Below are 10,389 nucleotides of genomic sequence, written 5' to 3' on the forward strand. Positions count from 1 at the left end.
GCTGATGACGCGGAGGAGGAAACACGCGGATACGGTTTTAGTCTCGGATGTGCATGTATATGTTACTCTCCGACGGACGTCCACCGAGGTACCAATCAAAATATTATGTTGAAAACTACTGGTTGGATTTCCATGTGGACTTCTTCCACGGACCATCCGTCAGGCTTCCCTGGAGGATGAGCCGTACTGGTGGTGACCCCGTGACCTTTCTTCTATAGCGCCGCCCTTACCCTACTTTATAACCCATTATGACCTGAGATCAGATTCTATTAAAAATGTATTTTACATCCTGACAGTTTTCTGAAAAAGCTATGTTTCTATGTCAGTCGTTCTTTGATTTTTCAAAAATAGCAGACCTACAAGCTCGTATGAGCTTGTAGATCTGCTATTTTCCAATAGCTAAAGCATAACATAATGCTAACACCAAAAGGGGTTCCCGCCCAAAATGGGTTTTAACAGCGGGCGAACAGCGGCGACTCTGAGCGACAAAAATCTCCTATAGTGGGCGTTCATGCTGTCGTTCTTCATTAATTTGCGTTAATTAAACGTTCGTGGAGTCTAAACAAAGTCAACGCATGAATTTGATTGGCTATCGCCGGGCGATGTCGTCCACAAGACGTTCCTCCGCCCACTTTCCAACTGACACCTCTTCGCCTGCTATCGCCAGTAGTTGCCGGTTGTCCCGTGGACGAAATAACGCACTTCCGGAAAATACGCCAGGTTGTCGCCTGTCGCTGTTAAAACGCACCGTTAGGCCCAATGTTCTACTTTCACACAATATGTATTGGTGAAATGAGTATAAATATACATGTATGTTTTTTAAAATGGTTTTAAATTGTTTTTAATTGGTGCACTAAAATGTCTGAACAGTTTATATTTACATCAATATGTCTGGGTCCCCACCCACTCACTCAGGGGTGACATGTCACACCTGTAGTGATGGGAGGGGCACCAAAATGTGGTGTTCTGATTGGTTAATGGGGGCACTCCCTGAGTATAAAAGTACAAACTTTTGTGTATGTTCACATGACCTGATGAAGATCAAATAGATCGAAACGTTGTCAGAATTTTCAATAAAGAACGTCTTTCTTATACCCATGGTGTGCGGGCTCCATCCAATACCTACTACTTTCACACAATCTCAAAAATCTGTTTGGATTGGTGGTCATACGACAGGCCCTTTCTATAGCATTTGTGGCCTCTTTCGGGGCATAATATGTCACCTTTCCACACATCAACTACTCTCATAGTCTAATATAGGCTGATTGGATTGCTCATATCGTGTCGCTACGTCAACACTGCAGTCAGTCTGGCTTCATAAGTCAACGTTCTTCATCTATTATGTAGGCTAATTAACCATGAATAAATCAAGCACCATGCAGGCCAATCAAGCTATACCAAGAGAACAATAGGACTGTTCCGATGAATCGGGGGCTGTTGACATCGAGCTACGGTATGTGGATGCAGAGGTACATTTTCATGGCAAAGAAAAAAATCACAATCTCCACATTGCTTACTTTAAAACTCACTATAAGACCTGCAAAGCATCTGTGTCATTAGCTAAAAAGCATTATGTTATACTTTGCATATGAGATGAGATGAGATGAGATATACTTTATTGTCCCACGATGGGAAATTTCTCTTGGTGCAAAAGTGCAGTAGTACATGACGCTTTTTAAAACAGACAGACAATACACAGTAGACAATACACAATAGCAGCAATGTACAAGTACAGTATCACAAGAGTATCACAAGAACGGTGCAAAATTGCAATCAGAGGAGGTATATAAATATAACAGTTTATAGTATCACAGGTATAAGTGCATTAATCCATTGAGACCTGGAACGCATCCATGTCACGTTAGCGTTTAACCACATTAACCATTAACCCATTTTGGGGCGGGAACCCGTTTTGGTGTTTTAAACATTATGTTATAATTTAGCTATTGAAAAATAGCAGATCTACAAGCTCATAGCGCGCCACCGAGTGGCGCGCTATGAACTTGTAGGTCTGCTATTTTTGAAAAATCGTTAAAATGTGCCTCAAATCTTTCCAAAAATTGTCATGATTTAGAAAACTTTTTTTTTTAAAATTTCGACGTCAGGCCTGAATGGGTTAACTAACTGATGATGCTGATATGCAAAAATAGCAGTTAGACAGGCTCACAGCACATGCAAATCTTTCAAGCGGACATTTCTAACTCAAGTCTTTGCTTCTGGGGCCGGCATCCCTGGAACAAAATATGGTATACTATAATATAGTGTCCGCAGCCAGATACAGTGCATATACAATATCCTTGGCATGAAAAAGTTTGAGCACCACTGATATAGCAACATACGTTTTTCAGAAAACAAAACAACTGTATATGAATGAATGAATGAATGGTTTATTTCGATCTTATGCCGTTGGAACATTACAAGAAGAATCATGTATTAAACTCATTTGACATGATGGAAAAGGTATAGGCGGAAGTTATAGCTTATTAATGCATATATCCTTATTACATTGTTAAGTTATAACTAAGAGAAAATTGGAAACTAAAAAACTAAAACAAAAACATAGACATTTGTCTTTACAGGTCTTGACCCATTTTGGGCGGGAACCCCTTTTGGTTTTAGCATTATGTGATGCTTTAGCTATTGAAAAATAGCAGATCTACAAGCTCATAGCGCGCCACCGAGTGGCGCGCTACGAGCTTGTAGGTCTGCTATTTTTGAAAAATCGAAGAACGACTGACATAGAAACATAGCTTTTTCAGAAAACTGTCAGGATGTAGAAGACATTTTTAGAATCTGATCTCAGGTTAAGTTATAACTAAGAGAAAATTGGAAAGAAAAACTAAAAAACTAAAACAAAAACATAGACATTTGTCTTTACAGGTCTTAATAATTTATAAGCTCCATGCATGGACAAAAGAAACACATACGTCTTCTGCCTGACAAGAGACGAGAGAAAGGAGAGGAGCCGGGGGAACCCAGACGTAACAACCCTGCAAACAGTACAGTTATTTACAGCTCAGTCCATCAATAAACGACAGGTGCGGTATCCTCACAAACAGGCCTATTGGCTTTCCTCCCCTCGGAACAATATTATTACCCCGTCCGGAGCCAGAGCAAACATCAAATGTTGTTGTTTTTGAGCGGTTCCATATACCGCTCCAATGAACAGCTATGAACACGCACGCACGCACGCACGCACGCACGCACGCACGCACGCACGCACGCACGCACGCACGCACACACGCACACACACACACACACACTGCACCACTCAGTTCAGATTAAGGGTCTGATTTTCATTTCTACTGGATCTCTTCTCCACTTCAGTCCCTCCCTAACATTACAGTCTAGTTTTTATTTCGACGAAATTGTCAGTACATTTTGTCATATATAGTTTTAGTCGTCATAGCTTTGTTATAATTTCATTTTCGTCAGTGAAAAAGGGTAGTCGACGAACATTTTTCGGCATAGTTTTAGTCAACAAAATCAACACTGCCCACGCCCCCACTCCTCACTCTCTCATTCTCTCAAAAAGACCATCCCTGATGATCCCACACAAGATCATTAAAAAAAGCACAAATTAGTCTTAAATAATTACACAGCAGGCATATATTTACAGGCCTCTTATTATTTCAGGAGTGCATTAATGTCTCTATATAAATTCTGCAGTGTATGTTGTTTTTCTAGTCCTCTCCCATGTGCAAAAAGAGGATTGGTATGTTTGGAGCAGCAAATCACCATGACATGTGTGCCACAAATCACACTTCAGCAGCACACAGTGTCTCATGTGCTCCAGACTGTAAGGTTATACCATGTTCCTGAATCCAGAGGGTTGCATGTCACGGCGAGCCAGCTAGGGGACATGTATGCAGGCCAAGAGCACGTCGACAAGATGGCACACATTTACACGTTTGGGTGAAACCGGACTGTGCGAGCGACCCTGCCATGTTGTGTCTTGTCTTGTCTTGTCGTATGTTTGTCTTGTTTTTGTTTCAAAACTTGATTCAGGTTATGTGGTTTGTAACTGTCAGTGTCACTTCCCTGTTAGTATAGGACTATACAATTTATTTTTATTTTATGCTACAACACAATATTTTGCATATGATGGTTATGACATTTATATGTACATGCTATCTTTTTGGTATGTCCCCGTATGGGTGTGTCACATACATTGTTATGTTATCTCATTTACTGTATACCCTGAATTCTTGAATAAACAAAACTGTGAAAGAAAAAAAAAGAAACCAGGACTGTGCGACGTGTTTTTGGGGAGGGAGGGCTCGGGGGGCTCCATGCAGAGGTTAAGTGTACTGCCTCTATCTTTGACGTGTGCTCATCTTTCTGGCCATAAAAAAAAATCCCTCGCAGCTGTGGGTCAAAAGAGCATCACAACAAGAAAATTAAAAAAAACATAACCCAGAGAAATTATCTACAACAGTATTCGTTTAACTCAGAGATGGACACATTTTTATAGGCCTACACATCAAATATGTTGCACTGTTACGCAGACCCCTGGCAGGCTGGCACAAGGACAAGGTTCTGGTTTCTATAGAAACGCACACGCATGGCACAAGAGTGTCCAGCCCTGCTTATATATACATTTGCTACTGAGCATATAATTAGTGCTGCATTTTACACAGAGAGAGAGATAGTGGGAACACGCATGTGCTTCTTGGTATTTTATAATGCAATGACCGATCTCTGTTAGCTGCCATTCATACCCATCTTCCCCTCCTCTTTCTTGTCCCCTTTTTTTCCGTCGTGTCTGCCAATAGCGAACACCCTGTGACCAGAACTTAGTGTTCTGTTCTGTGCAGTAGGATCGGGTGTCAAGTGGCTGATTGCTGCAGGCCTGCTATGGTTGCAAGTGGGCATGGTGGCATATCTTCTTATGATCATATGGTCTCAGTGACACCCGATAATATTAACATCTCGCTGAAGAAGAACAAAAGAGATTCTGGACACTTTTCGCTTGATTCTCTTTAAAAGTATATATAATATATATATATATATATATATAGCTTTTAATATATATAATATATATACTGTATATAGCACTTAAGCCTCTCCAACTGATCCAAAATGCCGCAGCTCGCTTGGTCTTCAACCAGCCAAAATTCTCACATGTCTCACCCCTGCTCCACTGGCTCCACTGGCTCCCGGTCGCTGCCCGCACAGAATACAATACTCTGATGCTGGCATTCAAAGCAACCATATCTTGCAAGTATGATTGAACCCTACAAACCCTCCCGCGCACTCAGATCAGCCAACGCAGGGAAGCTGGAAGTACCCTCACTAAAAACGCCGGGACAACGCTCCACACGTCCCAAACTCTTGTCCCTTCTGGCTCCAAAACTGTGGAATGCACTTCCCGTTGCAGTCAGAACTGCAGCATCACTCCCAATCTTCCGCCGTAGTCTGAAAACCCACCTTTTCAGACTCCATCATGGCCCATAGCACTTACCCTACCCCCTTAGATAGCATCTTTGTAGACTTAGATAGCATTTGATACAGACTTATAGCATGTTATGTAGACAGCACTATATTTGCATTGTATGTAGTCATATCACTTCATAGTACATATAGTTTATAGTGTCATTATATAGATATTCCACTGCTTACGCACGTTTCATGATAAATGCTTTGGAGCTCTGGATTAAGAGCATCTGCTAAATGCCTAAATTGTAAATTGTCTTTTTAATTTCAAGGGTCCTCCATAATGCATTATTAGGCTACGCTACGCTTTTTGTGGCTTTCGCCTTTATTTGATATCTTTTTATAGAGGGACAGACAGTAGGCTGACAGGAAATGGGGGAGAGAGATGGGGGGGGGTGACATGCAGTAAAGGCCGTCGGGATCGGGAGTCAAGCCCGCGGCACACTGCCAGGCTTGTGCTGCCGGCCAACTGGGCCAAGGTGCCTGGACCGCTGAGTCACGGCCCAGGCCTAGGGACATCTTTTATGATCATATGTCTTATCCCTGTCATTAAATTACACTGGAGCAGATGATTGTGCAGGTTCCTTTAAATCTGGGACCCCAAATGAAGAACATTTTCATCGATAGACATGATTTGGAACAACAGGGTCTGTCATTTGGTCCAGAATTCCTTTACTGTCTCTAACGTACTGTAGGTATAGAGATCGAAACAGCCATTATCGTATGTTCTCGTACTTGTTCTTGTACTGTACATGGTGAAGATTATAAGAAACGGTCATTTAGCCACTCCAAGACGATGCAATCGACCTGCATGTAGGCTACTGGAGCCTACTGGCTGCGATTAGGAAACACGGAAGTGAAACTGACTTACGTGACGGGTTAAGACTGATATGAGGTTAGGGGACGTACTAAGCCGTTTAAGACTGAGGTTAGGGGACGTACTTGGCCGGTTAAGACTGAGGTTAGGGGACGTACTTGGCCGGTTAAGACTGAGGTTAGGGAACGTACTTGGCCGGTTAAGACTGATATGAGGTTAGGGGACGTACTAAGCCGTTTAAGACTGAGGTTAGGGGACGTACTTGGCCGGTTAAGACTGAGGTTAGGGGACGTACTTGGCCGGTTAAGACTGAGGTTAGGGGACGTACTTGGCCGGTTAAGACTGAGGTTAGGGGACGTACTTGGCCGGTTAAGACTGAGTATAGGGTTAGGGTTAGATTTAGTCAGACAAAGCGACCAACCCCAATGACGTCGGACGTCTCCGTGTTTCCTAATCACAGTTAAGTGGTGATTATCAGTTGATTAAGTTTCGAATCCGCTAATTTAGCTGGGGATCCCCTGCAGGGGTCAACTCGACCCCATTTTGAGAACCAGTGCATGAAGACACTGTTTTAAACCAAGTCAGGGCGCGGTCACACCACACTTCTATTCCAGTGCCTCCCTGCTTGACACTCAGCATCAAGGGTTGGATTGAGGGCTAGTCCCTGGGACATCTATAGCGTATTATATACTTGTACATCAAGCTGCCTCACGCTACAGAATAGATACAGGCTGCCCTATGGGCCTCATGGCTCGGCAAGGCTTACTTGTGAGGGCGGATTCTGCCAATGCCCCCCCCCCCGCAAATGTCAGCAAACCACTCCATTCCCTTTCTTTCAATCCATTCTCTTTCATGAAGAGAAGACTTCCGCTCACCCGGTTCAGTTTGTTGCAGTGTGCGTTGGCGACAGAGCAGTAGACGCACACTAGAAGGACACGCACGCACGCTGCCACTTACTGGTTCAAGAGCTTTTATTCAGATGAAGAAGTGCAACGTTTCAGTCTTGCGACCTTGATGCGGCTCCCATTGAAATGCATTGGCAGAATCCGCCCTCATAAGTAGAATAAAAGTGCGCCGTGACCGTGGCTGCGTGCCCTCACACTCTTTTCTATGAAGGGAACACATATAATATACCGCAAATATAAATATATAATGTATTGTAGGCCTATATCAGAATGTGTACAGTATGAATTTTACATAAATAATGGTGCATTTATATAGCGCCTTTATCCAAGGCGCTTTACATATAGATTCACCCATTCACACACACATTCATACACCGATGGTGGTACACCGCCGTAGTCTGAAAACCCACCTTTTCAGACTCCATCATGGCCCATAGCACTTACCCTACCCCCTTAGATAGCACTTTGTAGACTTATAGTAAGAGAAATCTATGAAGATCTGGGAACTAAATCGTTACCAAGAAATTTCTTCACCAATGTGTTTCTAAAGGTGTCTAATAACATGTACTAAAAGTTTGAAATTCAACTCCCGTGGGAAATTGAGTTATTAGCATAATTATGTGACCATACCCATAACATCCTATATAAGGCAAAAAAGTCCAAATTTCATCATTCTTTAAGTAGCATGTGACATATGAAACTAGGGGGTTTTCATGATTCTGAATCCATTCCAAGCATTAGTTTTGCACAAAAAACACTCCTTGGGAGGAAAGCGGCCTCACAAACGTGATGAGGTCAGCACATTTGGTCAAGTGGATATGGCCTAATTTAGCCCAAGGAGTGTTTTTTGTGCAAAACTAATGCTTGGAATGGATTCAGAATCATGAAAACCCCCTATTTTCATATGTCACATGCTACTTAAAGAATGATGAAATTTGGACTTTTTTGCCTTATATAGGATGGGTATGGGTATGGTCACATATTATGCTAATAACTCAATTTCCCACAGGAGTTGAATTTCAAACTTTTAGTATATGTTATTAGACACATTAAACACATTGGTGAAGAAATTTCTTGGTAACGATTTAGTTCCCAGATTGGTCAAATACCTGATAAAATGCCCTTACTATTAGATAGCATTTGAAACAGACTTATAGCATGTCATGTAGACAGCACAATAATTGCATTGTATGTAGTCATAGCACTTCATAGGACATATGTATAGCATAGTATAGCATATATGTATAGTTTATATGTATAGTGTCATTATATAGATATGTTCTAGTTACGTTCTTAGCTTAGGCATGTTTCAGGATAAATGCATTTTTATATATGTGATGTATTCCCATGCTTTTTTTGTTCTTGCTTAATGTAAATCGCTCTGGATTAAGAGCGTCTGCTAAATGCCTAAATTGTAAATTGAAACCATGCAAGACACCAACCAGCACATCGGGAGCAATTAGGGGTTCAGTGTCTTGCTCAAGGACACTTCGACACTAACTCTGGGGGAGCCCGGGTTCAAAATTGATACTTTAATGTATTGTATATTTTTGCTTAAAGTAGTTTTTCGCTTAAAAAACATGATAGGATAAGATTATGAAAGAAGCCATAATCTGACAGTTGGTTATCTAGGAAATATTGCAGACAGTTTTATGTTTCAAATATATATGTTTTTTTTATTTTCTCATAATTATCAAATACTTATTTTCTTTCCATGTATTGGAACTACATCACAGAAACTCACAAAGTATTTAAAAATATTCAAACAAATGCCCCTAGCTGCGCAAAAATAATTCACATTTCATTGTGATTTAGATTTCGAAGAAATAAAAAAAACAGACAAACAAACATGTAAAAAAACGGTGCATACCTCCTGTTCAGAATAAAAGTGTAAAACAATACTTTACAAACTCTAGTTTTAAACTACGTTTAAAAGGGTAAAGATTTTTCATATTTCCAATTAATTTTCCATGTTCTAAAAGCTGACTCATACACACTGCAGAGGGAGGACAACAATTTGTCTGATTGCAAACTTCAGGAAATAATCTTCACATACTTTGCCTCAAAAAATGTGAGGACAACAAATGTCTTTCAGTTTATAGCATGTTCTGAACTGCGTATCAATTTATGCCATTTAGATTTTGCAAGCTTATGCATTCAAATATTTTGGTAATAAATAAACCATAACATACTGTAAGGCCTGTCAATGAATGTCACATGAATATACCTGTAAGAGCCATTATGACTTATGTTAATAGGCAACTAATTGATCACAGTAGGGCTCGGTCAATGTCAAGGCCAGCCCATAGAGTATTAAAAGGATAGAGACTGAACCGGAGCGATAGCCTGAAAATGAAACAAATTTTACTTTCTCTAATAACAACCTACAGTTGGAGGCCATTGATATTGTCCTTTTCTTTTTGCTGAGGTTTGCGTGATCTGCGCAAAAGGACAGTTAACCCATTTTGGGCGGGAACCCCTTTTGGTGTTTTAAACATTGTTATAATTTAGCTATTGAAAAATAGCAGATCTACAAGCTCATAGCACGCCACCGAGTGGCGCGCTACGAGCTTGTAGGTCTGCTATTTTTGAAAAATCGTGAAAATATTTATTTCAGAAAACTGGAGGATTTTTTTAAATTTTTGAGGTCAGGCCTAAATGGGTCAAATGATAAGGGACAATATCGGTGGCACCCAACTGTAAAACATGAACCTTGGTTGAAAAAACCCAAAGTTGTCCCTTAATGTTAAGGTCTGCCATAGGGTCTCCAATAGGCTTTCACATAACGGTAACGGTATGGGTGGGTCTGCCATAGGGTCTCCAATAGACTTTCACATAACGGTAACGGTATGGGTGCCTCATTTCCAAAAATGGTAAAGGAAATGAGCAATTATTAAAATGGTCTGTGACATTTGGAATGAAATGCACAAAAAAATATTTACAAACCACTTGTGTTTCAACGATGAAAGGTTTCAAAGGCACATTTTAATTCTGCTGGTATGTATCTATTTCACAAGAATTTGCTGCTTGGATGGATATTGGAGGAAACTTTGACTAGACTGGGGGTTGTGGGTATGATGTAAGAACAAAATGGTTGCTGTCTGTGTGTGACTGTGTGTGGTCAATTAGAATTATGGCACTATACTTTGGATTTTTAAGGCTTTTAGGTTTGTTTAAAAATAAAATCATCTTTGGTCCGAGACCTTCCACAGGTGTACAAACATTCTATCG

This window comes from Electrona antarctica (assembly GCF_951216825.1).
Source record: "Electrona antarctica genome assembly, chromosome: 9".
Lineage (NCBI taxonomy): Eukaryota > Metazoa > Chordata > Actinopteri > Myctophiformes > Myctophidae > Electrona > Electrona antarctica.